The sequence below is a fragment of the Temnothorax nylanderi genome, unplaced genomic scaffold (assembly GCF_030848795.1).
Source record: "Temnothorax nylanderi isolate EJ_2023f unplaced genomic scaffold, tnyl_v1.0 TNYL_tig0291_pilon, whole genome shotgun sequence".
Classification (NCBI taxonomy): domain Eukaryota; kingdom Metazoa; phylum Arthropoda; class Insecta; order Hymenoptera; family Formicidae; genus Temnothorax; species Temnothorax nylanderi.
Window position 1 is genome coordinate 1 of NW_027249353.1, and position 12,718 is coordinate 12,718.

At 41.5% G+C, this 12,718-nt stretch overlaps 1 long non-coding RNA gene across 1 annotated transcript; it reads left to right on the forward strand.

Moving 5' to 3' along the window:
- Positions 1–2,314: 2,314 nt before the first annotated feature.
- On the forward strand, positions 2,315–7,240 carry LOC139780667 (uncharacterized). The gene is made up of 2 exons (XR_011720304.1): positions 2,315–2,424; positions 2,490–7,240. It is a non-coding gene; the product is annotated as an uncharacterized lncRNA (long non-coding RNA).
- The last annotated feature ends 5,478 nt before the right edge of the window (positions 7,241–12,718 follow it).

The window sequence follows — 12,718 nt, forward strand, 5'->3', positions numbered from 1 at the left end:
ATAGGTACATGTGTACATTGCACGTCTTCGCTTATACACGCGGTGGTTTACATGTTCCGCCAGTGCACATGCACAAGGCGATAAGAGCATACTCTCTGGTCTCCGTCCGTTTTATTGAAGCACGATTCTCTCGTCTTTCTGTCTTTCTCTTTCTTCCTCACCCCTATCCTTCTGACTCGCCCTGTCTCCTTTCTACAGTCCCGCGCTCTCTCTCTCTCTCTCTCTCTCGCTCCTTCTTCTCCCCTCTCTTTTATCTTTCTCTTAATATTGCTCTAACGTGTACGCGAAGACGCACACCAGCTCAGCCTCTATGCTCTGGTTTTGCCATCCTCGTCATTCGTACGCGATAGAATAGAAGCACTCCTTGTCGTCGCAATGGTGTAATACAAGAACGAGCGTTCACGTCAGCGAGCGCGCGCGTAAAATACGTAAGAATGAAGCGAATGCCGCAGTCGTAATCTGCTATTAGCTTCTTCCTAGTTCTTCCAGTCTTTTCACATCCTTCGCTACCTGCCGACAGTTCCTGTTCCTTCCGTTGTATCCATTTGTCTTCTCTCACATTTTTCTCCCCTCTCCATTTCTGCATTTACGATTTCTACTCCGCCTTTCGTCTCCTTTCTTCCGTCTTCTTATTTTGCTTCCAGATACATTTTTTGTCTAGTTCATTCATTGGCGAGGCCTCCATATTCCTACGATTCTCACTCCGCCCTCGTCCCTTCCATCTTTTCGAGAGTTTCTCCATACTTTTTTTCTTCCAATTCATTGGTGAAGTTGCTCCTCCCACACGTTTCCTTTTCTCTGTTCTTCCATTTTTTCTATCTCATTATTACGACGTTTAAAATGCTCTTTTTAATGCCGGTTCATCAATCTCAATTTACTTCCTTCTTTTAATTTACATTAAAGACGACATACAAATACAAGAAATATATTTTGCAACATATTTCGTGTATTTGTACGTCGCCTTTTTATTAATTACTCGCTGTCCTTGAATGTAATATTTTGAAAAAACTTTTGACATTAAACTTACAAGATCTGAATCACAAAAAATTTATATACATATTTTTACTGAAACTAAATGTGGTTTTACTTTTCAGCCTTTTTTAGATTATTGAAATATATGACAATTTGCATATGAAAGAAAGAAAAAGAGAGATAAAGAAAGAACTAAAAATAACTCAAAATGAAAATGACTTGTATCGAATTGAAGTACGAAATTTTCTGCGTTATCTTCAGACGCTCGCAAAACAACGAACTGATCATTATTTCGGTCTACCTTTTCCTTTCTCGCGCCTTTCTCCTATAACTCCGCGCAACTCTTCCATTCATTCTTCCTTACTGTCTCTCTTTCTCTTTCTCGCTTGCGCGCACTCTCTTTCAAAAAACACGGAGGCGGCCCCACGTAAAGGTCTCTTTCTCATCAAGTGGAATTATATCGACATGATGGACGCTTGTTGCAGCGACTCGAGCGTTTTACGAGCGATCGATCGCGAAATGCTTGAATGATTCGACGGTAAACACCGTCCGATTAATGTCCATCACTCCGTTCGCGATTGGACCACGGTTTTTCGTTCGTCGATCGGTAAACACGTAGCTCGCGATCGGACAGTCAGAACTGCGATTGAAACCGGTATAATTTTGTCGAGCATCAAAGATTTTGATGATTGCAGAAAATGATATCCGGCTCGTTATTAGGATTAGAATGCCGAGAAATAAAATCGACGATACTGGTTTTAATTCCCGCTTACGTCACACTCCTCATGAGAGTAAAATATTACGGATTAATTATGAATAGTTGAGTAAAAACAGTTACGTGAAAAAAAAAAACTCATCGACCGTCAGAAAAATACGTCGGAACGTGGATTAATAAACGTATCTGCTTTGTCACCGTTTTATATAACGAAGTCATTATTGAAAACGGCGCGATTATTTTTAATTTCAAGCGAGAGTCATGACAGGGTCGTGTCAAAAATGTGTTATGCAAGTAAGCCTGAAGTCTGAATATGCACGCATATTCTCGCATCGCATCGTTCGTTAAACGCCACCATTAACCGCCTTCGTTAACAAGAATTTTAAATGTCTAATCGCGAGTATTCATTATCATAGCGAAATGGGTTTGCATGCGGCGCGACATGCGAACTGTCGTGCGCCGCCTTCGCTTTTAGTTCGCTTTTAATGTGCGGCCGGCTCTATCTTTCGTTCTCATATCGCTCTCATATCCCCCGCTCGTCGCTCCGCAAGGCGGATTGTCATCTCGATCGGATCTGGTACGCATGACGATGCGTACGCGCGGGGATTGCAGCAACGACGGCTATACTTAGCGCATTAGACGAATCTCGTCCGAGGGCCGCGGACGAAAGGAGGTCGGTGGAACAGCTGATGCGGCCACTGATGCGACGGCCGCTACGATGCGATGCAGCGGATTTGGTATTTGGTGTGACGGCGCGCGGCGTCTTTACCATCTCAGCGCGCTTTCAGCTTCCTTCTTCCAGCTGCTGCGGCCTTCCGCGCTCGCTGCAAAAACAACTGGCGGAACGAGGAATCGCAACTTATTCTTTTAACACTTAGAAGTGCATGGATATTGCGCACTTACAACAGTAACATACCCAATGACGTTACGCTGCGTAACTATATAACTTTTGTTCAGTTAATTTTTGAATTTTTGTAAATCTAGTACGATGGATTATTTAATGCAAACACTCGGTAATTAAACAGAAAAGTTGCGTTATAAATATGGAAATATGCAAAATATGCCGTTTATAATTATTTTTGTAAATATAAATATTCAGTGGTGTAATTTTTAAACAATTGTTAGATCGATGTCTTAGAATCTCGTGTCAAATAACAAATTAATCAAACAAGCAGTAACAGATTATGCGTTTTTTATTCTTTGGAATACACTATTGTAATTATTAATTTGGTTATTAGTATCTCCAGGTTGAACCGAATAATAAATGTTCGCCAACCCGAGATTTACCCTTTTCGCATAACCGTGAAAAATGTCAACCGCTCAACTGATCATTTAATCGTTAATCGATGAGAAATCCATGACCTTTTGGGCAAATATAAACTTGCGAACGAGTAATATCGACGATCGACGATCAGTTGGTGTTTTTTTTTTCCTTGTAAACGCTTGTCTGTCTCGCGAATGAAACCTCGCGACTATGCAAATCCAAAAAATAAATATCGTCGACGCGCGAAATGATTTATCGATGAATAACTCGCCTGAAAAGTCGAATCGTTATCGGGCAAAAGCGCAAAAGCGGCCGCGTTATTTCCGGGAGAAGCGTCGCGATTCTCACGCCGCCGATGCGTTACGCACAAATATTCGCGCCGCGTGCTATCGCAGTCTGATATATTAATTGCACGGTATAATAATTAATTCACGACTGATCGCCGTGAGTCCGGTCCCCGCCGATATACCATTGGCAATGCCGTTCGCGCCCCAGCACTATTTATTTATTTATGATGCGGTCTAATTTACAATCGGTACACGAGAAGGCCAAGCGCGTTGCGTAATCGCTGCAGGGAGCATGCGGCTGGTGTTTATCATTATGCGCGGAAGAGATGAGTGAGAGAGAGAGAGAGAGAGAGAGAGAGAGAGAGAGAGAGAGAAGAAAGAGAGAGAGAGAGAGAGAGGGGGGGGAGAAAGAGAGGGAGAGAAGAATCACAAGGTCCTCCTCCTCGGTGCCTCGGCACACATGCAATTAAACACTCTGTTCTTTCCCCCGTTCTCGCCTTCGTGGCATGTTTATGCTTCCGAGGCTCCAATAAGAGCTTCAGTCTTTTCAAGTGACACGGTCTTCATGATACACGTACTATCATTTTATTTAGAAGTACACATATAGTCTTCTCATTCATCAATTTTATTTGTACAAATTGGCAAATTTGTGTAAATGTATCCTTATCTGAATTTCTATTGCCAAATTTACATAAATTTAAACGTTATATAAATTTAAATTAAATTAAAATTATATAAATTTAAAGTTTGGAAAATTTATACAGATTTGCCAAGCTATAAACAAATAAGGGTACAATATTACCTCGCAATAGATGCTTAATCTTGTCTGAATTTTGCAAATTAATACTCACCCTTGAAGCCTATATATGTCATAAGCAGAGCATTAGCTATGTGACATAATATTTAACAATCACGAAAGCATCGTGACTTTTTCCCATGAGATTATTTCACCATTCCTTTCAACTGCTTTCATTTCCATTCCCTCCTCTTATCCTCTTTCACTCCACTTCGTTAATGCGCCTTTCTCACCTGTCTACGTCACTTTTCTTCGTTTCTTTTTAAATGTTCTCGTCCGGCGAAATGCTAGTGATCGTACTTGTACCTTTCTCACAAACTCGAGGCTGCTTCAAGTCGTCCCTTCTTTCGACATCCCTTTCACCGGGACCGAGCGAGAGAAGGGCATATCTCTCACGAAAGAGATTGTGCGAAAGGCGAAGGGAGGAGCGTTAGAAGAACGAAGAGATAACTAGGATGACGAGGTGCGCGGGCGGGGAGAGGCTGGAGAAAGAGAACACGGAGCCGAGAAGTGGAAAGGCCGGGAGAGATCCAGTTTGAGCGTTGTATGTTAGATCCTCTCTCGCTGGTCCCGCACATTTCGAGATAGGATTCGTTTTATTGCAAATCCGGTTTGCTCTCCGGTGTGCACGACGAGAGCGAGCTCACAGCTGAAAGCCGGACACGGAAAGGGAGGGCGGGAAGGAAGAGAGGGAGAGTCGCGGGAAAAGGAAAGGGCTGCGTGTAACCTGCGTGGGAAGGAATCTTTCTTTCTTTCGTTCCGCCAACACCGTGGCCCTCCCCCCGTTCTCCTGCTCGCCCCCCGCGCGTTCGCCCTTTCTCCTCTTGTTCTATTAGTCGTTGCTGTTGCTGCTGCTGCTGCTGCTGCTGCTGCTGCTGGATCGCTGTACCCGTCGCCGCTCCTTCCGCCGTTGCTGTTACCGGCTGTCAGCCGTTTGCTCGTCGCACGAGAGATAGTGGTGGTGGCCAGTTGATGGAAGTGACGAAGGTGGAAGTGGTGCCTAGTTTCAAGGTTGCCATTTCAGACTCGCGAGTCTCGGCGCGCGCGTTACACACGTTAACTAGACATTACGCTTCGCATCTGACTCGACGTAACGCTCGCGAAACGATCAATATTAATGTACTCGCATACGTAAGTAGAAACTTAACCAGGAAACTAATTAAAAATATATGATTTGAAAAATAATCTAAAAGAGATGGGAAAAGTGGAAACGTTTATCTAACATAAGATAAGCTGCAAGATAAGATCACTTTATCCAAATTGAATCTTTGGTATTATTCGGTATGTTCAATAACGCTATTATCAGCGTCGTCGATTAAATTTTTCCTTAAGCGAAAATCGATAAATTGAAAAATGATAATATTCCCGTGATTTATTACATCTGTACAACTGTACCTCGCTAATGGATAAGCTTTGCCTTCCCGCGCGAAGTATTGCAAAATCTCGCTCCGGAAATATGACTATGGATTATGTGACTTAGCATAACATTTATGACCGTTTTTGTTGCATATACATACGGCACGGTAGAAAAATACGCACGTGCGGCAGATCGGATCGATAATCAGGCACGGCGAGCGAAAGGATTCTCGGGCATCTTGGAGCGCGCGGGCACTTTTTGTCGCGCGGACGCTTAATGAAAGGCGGTAACGCCTCTTCGCGGAAAGATACGAGTAGATTCTAAAATAGGAACGAGGTTGCACGGGCGTGTGCACTTGTCATTAGCATCGATAGATGCTTATTTGCGCGCCTCGCCGGGAAACGGACGATGGAGTTCCGCGAACGCTTCGAGGACTTAAAAAAATCAGTGTCGATCGTAATCAATAACCGAGTCGAGTAATCCCAGAACAGTTTCGCTCGCAGATATTTCGCGACTACTACGAGTCAAACGTTTCGTCGAAGATGTAAAAAGAAATTCGCTCTGTCGAAGCTGGATCGTCAACTCAAGTCGGAGTCGCCGTCACTGCGCAAAGGAATCCAATCTCATTGCCTTTTTTTCTCCAGAAGAGGGAAAAAGATATGATCGAGGAGTATCTCGGACATCAATTTTTATGCACATATTTGCGCGGCTTGCAAAATATCAGCGTGCCCGACCTCGTTCGCTGAGCGAACGTGCGTGACTTAGGTCGACAAATGCATCTGGTCATAACGCATCACGCTTCTCCGCGCGATACACGCGTATCGAGAAGGCAATCAACCTTTACGATAGAAAGTATTCGTCGTAAGATCAACATTCGGTACGATCGATAGAGTAAAATAATTAGAATTAATTTTATTTATTTATTAATTTTATTTATTTTTGGAATGCTAACAAGTCCCTTTTCTGCCGCCGAGAAACAGTCATTATTACGCCTGCCTCGCTCAAGAATTTCCTCACGCCCCAGTTTGGGGTCCGATGTCTCAGACAATTGAAAACGTGTGAAACTAGTTGCGCAAGCTGACATCGTTATGCGGTTTTATTAGCGGAGGAAAAGATGTCGCCGGGCATAAGCGTACGCGCGCGCGCCTTATCACGGATCTGTTCTTATTTCAGTCAATAAAAACTCATCCGCTAATCATGCGTTACCAAGATTTGAATTACCCCGCCGGGGTGTCCCGCTTGCGTGAGAGTGTGACATGAGTGCCTCGTCATTATCTTTCGTTTGACGCCGATTTTATCGGCGATCCGTCGCCGTTGAAGCGCGGCGATCGCTCACGTACGCGCGGTATCGGTAATAGAAGAAAATGCGATTGTGCTATCATCGCGGAGAACGAAGTAATAGAGTGTAGTTAATGGCTCCGGCTGATGTCATGCGGTAACCTTCTACTTTGCACGTACAGTAGTTCACAGAAATACGCTCGCGAGCGCGGCGCGTACGCTCTCACTCGTCGAAACACAATCGGGATCGGAGTCCGCGAGAACTTTCGCTCTGGAAGAACATTCGCGCAAAAGCGCGATCGTAAACACGCGCCGCACAAAGTGGCATCCCGCGCAACCTTGAGAGCACCGACGGAATTCTATTCAAGAGAGATAATTAACATTTTTCTTAATTAGGTTTCTCGATTACTTCGCGAAGGTTTTCCGGAAATGTTCCATCCAGGCCATTTCTCAAAGTACGCGCAACGATTTTAAGCGACACGATCATTTTCCGTTAATATACAAAAAATAAATTATTAGAAAAATATAGAAAATAGTATTATTAGAAATAAAATAAGCTTTATTAAATTAATTTGTTTAATTAATTTTTTACATTCCCTCTTTTTCCCTTTTAATTTTCATATCTCGCGTCATTAGCAGGTTAATAAAACCGGTATTTTGAAAAATTACCGGTGGTCGGAATTAAATTTGCACAAAATTAACAGCTTGAATTATCGACTAATGTGACAATCAACCTTAACGCCGGATCGTTATAATTTTAAGGACGCTGCGTTATTACCCGATGCGATTCAGTGAAAGGCGAATTGAATGCGCGACCGCGAAGGTTTTCGCGAAACGACGCGCTTGACGCGCATGCTGACGGAGCACGGATCGTGGCGGATCTGCATCTCTTGGCGACGAACGATAAGGTCTCTTTTCCACGTACGTGACCAGATAATAAGCCGAGACCTCCACTTTCCAAAGAAGAATAATACGCGCCCGCGCGCGCGCGCGCGCGCACACACACGCCTCGCCTCGTGAAGAAAATAGGAAAAAAACAACGGCGGGATTGCATAAGAGGTCGTCTTTCTGAAACGACAGCTCGTGCCGCCGATGGAAATGGTTAGAAGCGTTGACGCAATCGTCATTCAGAGCCGGTGCATTCAAGGATGAGAGGAGACACACGAAAACGAATAGCGACACCTGCCAACGGAATGTCGTAGAGTTGTTTGATTTTCTCCAGAGAAGCCGAATTCGGCTTTACACTTTCTGTAACTTTCGTAGTTTTAGAGCACCATAATTAATTTACCATTGTCAATTTTCTCTACTTTTTATCAAGATTGATCAGCTTCTTATGCAAAATAAATTTGTTGAACTTGGTTCATTGTCAATCATGTAATCTATGTGTATTGTCAATCATATAATCTATGACACACGCATGCAGGAAGTGTGCAGAAGATGAAGTTGAATTGTTTGCGCTATATACGACACATTCGTAAAAAGCGACAGTCTTTAGATAAAACGCGTACGAGATAAGCATCCGGAATTATTGGCTTCAATAAATAGGATTCAATTATTCAGCGAGTGTGGGTCAGATTCTCGACTCATTAATTCACGGTCATTCGTAACTACGTTGTTCCCTTTCGTTGCCTGCTTTCTTTTCTAGTGCTTTCTTGTCGCGGTATCTGTTCAAACGACTTTTACGACAACATTTTTCTTACCTATATACTTAGAATTTATTATACGCGGCTGCAATTACAAACGCGCCGCGATACAAAGCGAGTTAATGTATTGCTCTTATCTATTTTACATTTCTAGAAAGTACTTGAAGAAACTGCATGCGAACTACTTATAACGCGATTATCGATAATAAAACCGCGAGTAATGCATCACCGTACGGAGCACCGATATCCGATATGTGAAAGAAGAATTCGATTAATGAGATTGGAATGTCGCTTGAGAAATCATTTCAAAGGAGTACTTTAGGAACAGCACTTTATAAAAACGCAACTATCGGACAAAAGATATGGATAACTTGAAAAAAATATGTTGCAATATATTAGACGTACGCGACTCCACGTGTTGCATGGCATAGCACGTGTAGGCGCGTCGTTGCGTCGCGTCGCGTTGCGTCGTCGCGATTACGTGAAGGTTAAAAAACTTTTCTTTATCATAAAAAAAAGAGAAATATGTTTTGATACCGTTGCGACACGTTCGAGAAATTGTCTATTATTTTAGGATTTAAGAGAGTTCGTAGTGTAAGCTGGTCGAGATTAGGTGGAATTACTTCCTTTATTAGAACACTAATTGTTGACACTTTGAGAGCAGATAAGGACGGTCGCTATACGATAAATCGATCGCACATTATCTGCTGTTGCCTTGACTCGACACGCAATTAAACGTCCGCATGGGTGCGTGCGTGCGTGCGTGCGCACACGCGGGCGCTATTACCTTCCTGCCTTTTTTTTTTCTAAACGATCCTGATCTTTCGCACCCGATTTTGAACGCGGGAGACGCGACGCGACGCTGCATTCGCATTACGGGTCATTATGTAATAGGCCGCAAAGCGTTATGCGAACGTTTTGCGCTCGGTGCCTTGCACCATTGCGGTCTCAAGGTCCCCACATTGTTATTTGTGCGCCACGTTAACGCGTCCCGATGCGGTCCAGGAACGTGACACGCGGAGAAAATCTCTCGTCGCGCTCGTAAGCGCGCTCATGCGAAGAAAATTTCTCTCTCGCATGGCGTTATGAAATAATGCAAAGCAGATAACCGCTTGGATTTACGTGGACAATAAGCGATTGTTAGTCAGGACGCTTAGCTTCCTGAAACTTAGCCTTGCTAATTAAGCTAATTAAACATTAACTTTGCTATTAGTGGTTTATGGCTCGTATCTATTTTTAGTCGTGATAAGATTCACTAGAGCGCGTGTCCAAATAATGTATTATCTAATTAAAATTGAGATGTTTGCACGTCTTGCACCGTTTTCTTTGTTTTAATAAAAGAAGGTACGGAACAAAGCGTAAAGCTTAAATCATGTATATTTGAAAGAGAAAAGAGTGATTGACAAGGAATGTTCATTTTTCTAAATTGTTAAATAAGTGTTGCGTCTCTCGAAGAGAACAATATGCACATTACATTGCAACCTTGTTAAAAAGGATTTTGGATAAAAATACAATATTTTTTCATTGTATGTTTGCCGGTGAAATATAGTCTAAATAAATCAAGTACAATAGCCGAAAATAATTAAATATTTTCAGCAACAACCCTTATACTTTCACTTTCACTTCCTCGCTGTCTGTAATTGTACTTGAGAAATTGCTCTAGAACCTTTACCCTTTTCTAAAACAATATTTTCACGGATGTTTCTAATTGTAAGGCAAATGCTCTAATTTTTTCTATTCTCAAAAATTTCAAGCTTTTCTTAGTTTATTTTGACAATTAATTTTAAATTTCGTAAACTTTCTGCCATTGTATACACCGGAAATGCCATTTGTTCTCTTTCGGGCAATAACTCATTCAATGTGTGAAACTATATCGGAAAGTAACGTCACACTCCAAATAGCACAGTAACGTTAAAAGACATAACGGTGTGTAATAGACCAAAATAGACATTGTTATGTCGTCTTCTAACTCTGTTACCTGTGATTTATGATAACACAATCTAATTATTCCTATTTTGTATGTTTGTATCGTGAATTTTGCACAAGCGATGTTTGCTAATCCAAGTACAAATAGGTATAATATAATAATAAAATGTGAAAATATCTACACTCTTCCCCCGTGAACTTTTGAATCGCGCGAAGTATATCTCCTTTTCATCTTTTTCGAATATATTTAAAAATATCTTTATTTAATTTACAAAAATAGCAACGTTAGATAATACGAATCAAAAAGAAAGAAACCAGCCAGATGCAATAGACACTTTATATTACTCACACATAAAGCGAGTACGGTACTTTAAAGATAATGTGCCTCATGATGCTTATCTCACCACAAAAACACTAATTTAATGACAAGTATTCCAAATAATAGCTGAAAAAAGTTTCCGCTATCCCACCTTATACGACAGCAAGGATAATCTCTCGATACTGTCATGGAGAGAGACGGTAAGGGGCAGGAGAAAGAGGACGCATATGAGAAAAAGACGAAGAGGAGGGGGGGGGGTCAAGATTGCGAGGAAGCAGTAAGTTCTAGGGGGCAGTGGAGCCGGGAGGGCACGCGATACGAACTAAAGGCGTACGCGCGCGCCTCTGATAAGGTCTTATCGTGTGAAAGCACCCGTGGCCTACTTACACTCGGTGCGCACTTATACGCGTCACTAATGCTCGAGCGAGCATTCATGCACGCACGCACGCACGCAGCGCGATCGGCATGTGCACACACGCGTTGCACGACTCGCCGCACTCTCATGCGCGAAGGCGCATATACGCGAGCCGTGAGTACGCGTAAGCACTACTCCCCGATCGCGTACGACGAACACACGAGCCGAGAAGAATTTTCTCAATCTCCTTTTTCTTTCTTCCTTTTTTTTTCCTCTCCGCCTCTCTCACCGGCACTCGACGGGCCATCTTGAAAATGCTGTTTTGCGGACGCCATCAAAGTGCATCCGCGACGAAAGAAAATGAAGACACCGGTCTTCTCTAGAGACAGTATTATTATTTTATACAGAATGATCATCCGCGACGAAAGAAAGTGAAGACACCGGTCTTCTCTAGAGACAGTGGACAGTATTATTATTTTATACAGAATGATCAGAAGAGAAAAATAATTAGCAGTTTCTTTTTATAGCGAAACTAAGATATCACGAGTTTGATATTCACAAAATTTTCAGAAAATCCGTACTAATTGTAAGAGGGTACAATCGTGTGATGCTGCAACGCTGAAAGAAAATTTATTTTCATAATCGCTTGCCTTAAATCACTGTTCAATAATTGATAAATAAATTACTACATCTTTATAATTTCTATTTTGTAGAGCAAAAAAAGGATTTGCTCTTTTGTAGAAGAGTTAAAAATATCTTTTTTTAAAACGTCCCATTTTCGTGTATTTACGAACCACGCAATACAGATGTTAAATATGGAAATATACATTACAGAGAATCTATATTTCACTCAGCTGAAAAATGTTCAACTTTGTAATGTTCATTGTACTAAATGAAGTCATACAAAGCAGGTGACACAGCTTCTTGATCTCCGAAATTATCTGGTGAGTTATACTTCTACTCGTGCAAAGCTTAAAAAACGAAAAGTACAAAAAGCGTATGATGACACATTTCAAACGTGACGGCAAACATCTAATTACTCAATAGTTCATAATGTGTTATGTGTACTACATCTTCATAATTTCTATTTTGTAGAGCAAAAAGGATTTGCTCTTTTGTAGAAGAGTTAAAAATACCTTTTTGAAAAGCGCCCCATTTCCATGTATATACAAACCACATAATACAGATGTTAAATATACATCTGTGTATATACATGGAAATATACATTACGGAATCTATATTTTACCCAGCTGAAATGTTCACCTTCAACTTCGTAATGTTCATGTATTAAATGAAGTCATACAGAACAGGTGACACAGCTTCTTGATCTTCGGAATTATCTGGCGTTATACTTTTACTCGTATTTCTACTCGTGTAAAAGCTTGAAACACGAAAAGTACAAAGAGCACATGATAACACATTTCAAACTTGACAGCAAACATGTAACTGCAAGATTTAACGGTAAACAAAAGAATAGATTGAAACAATGACGATGTTTTTTAACAAAGGAAACACAAAAGCTTGAGATGAATACCTGAATGACATTGAACATTAGAAAAAAAGTACCTACATCAATAAGAATTTACACAGAAAATTTTATAATTTGTAACAATCAGTTTCTTCGAAAACTGGTAATAAATAACTGGTAATAGACTACAAATTGTAAAACAAAAGAAAATATTCGATAAGTGAAGCAGTAGAAGGGAGAAGGTTACGTAACAGATAAATCTACGTACCTATACAGCACGTTCACCAATGGGACACTAAGCTTTCCGCTTTTCCGTGTCGGTCACCAGTCGCCGACAT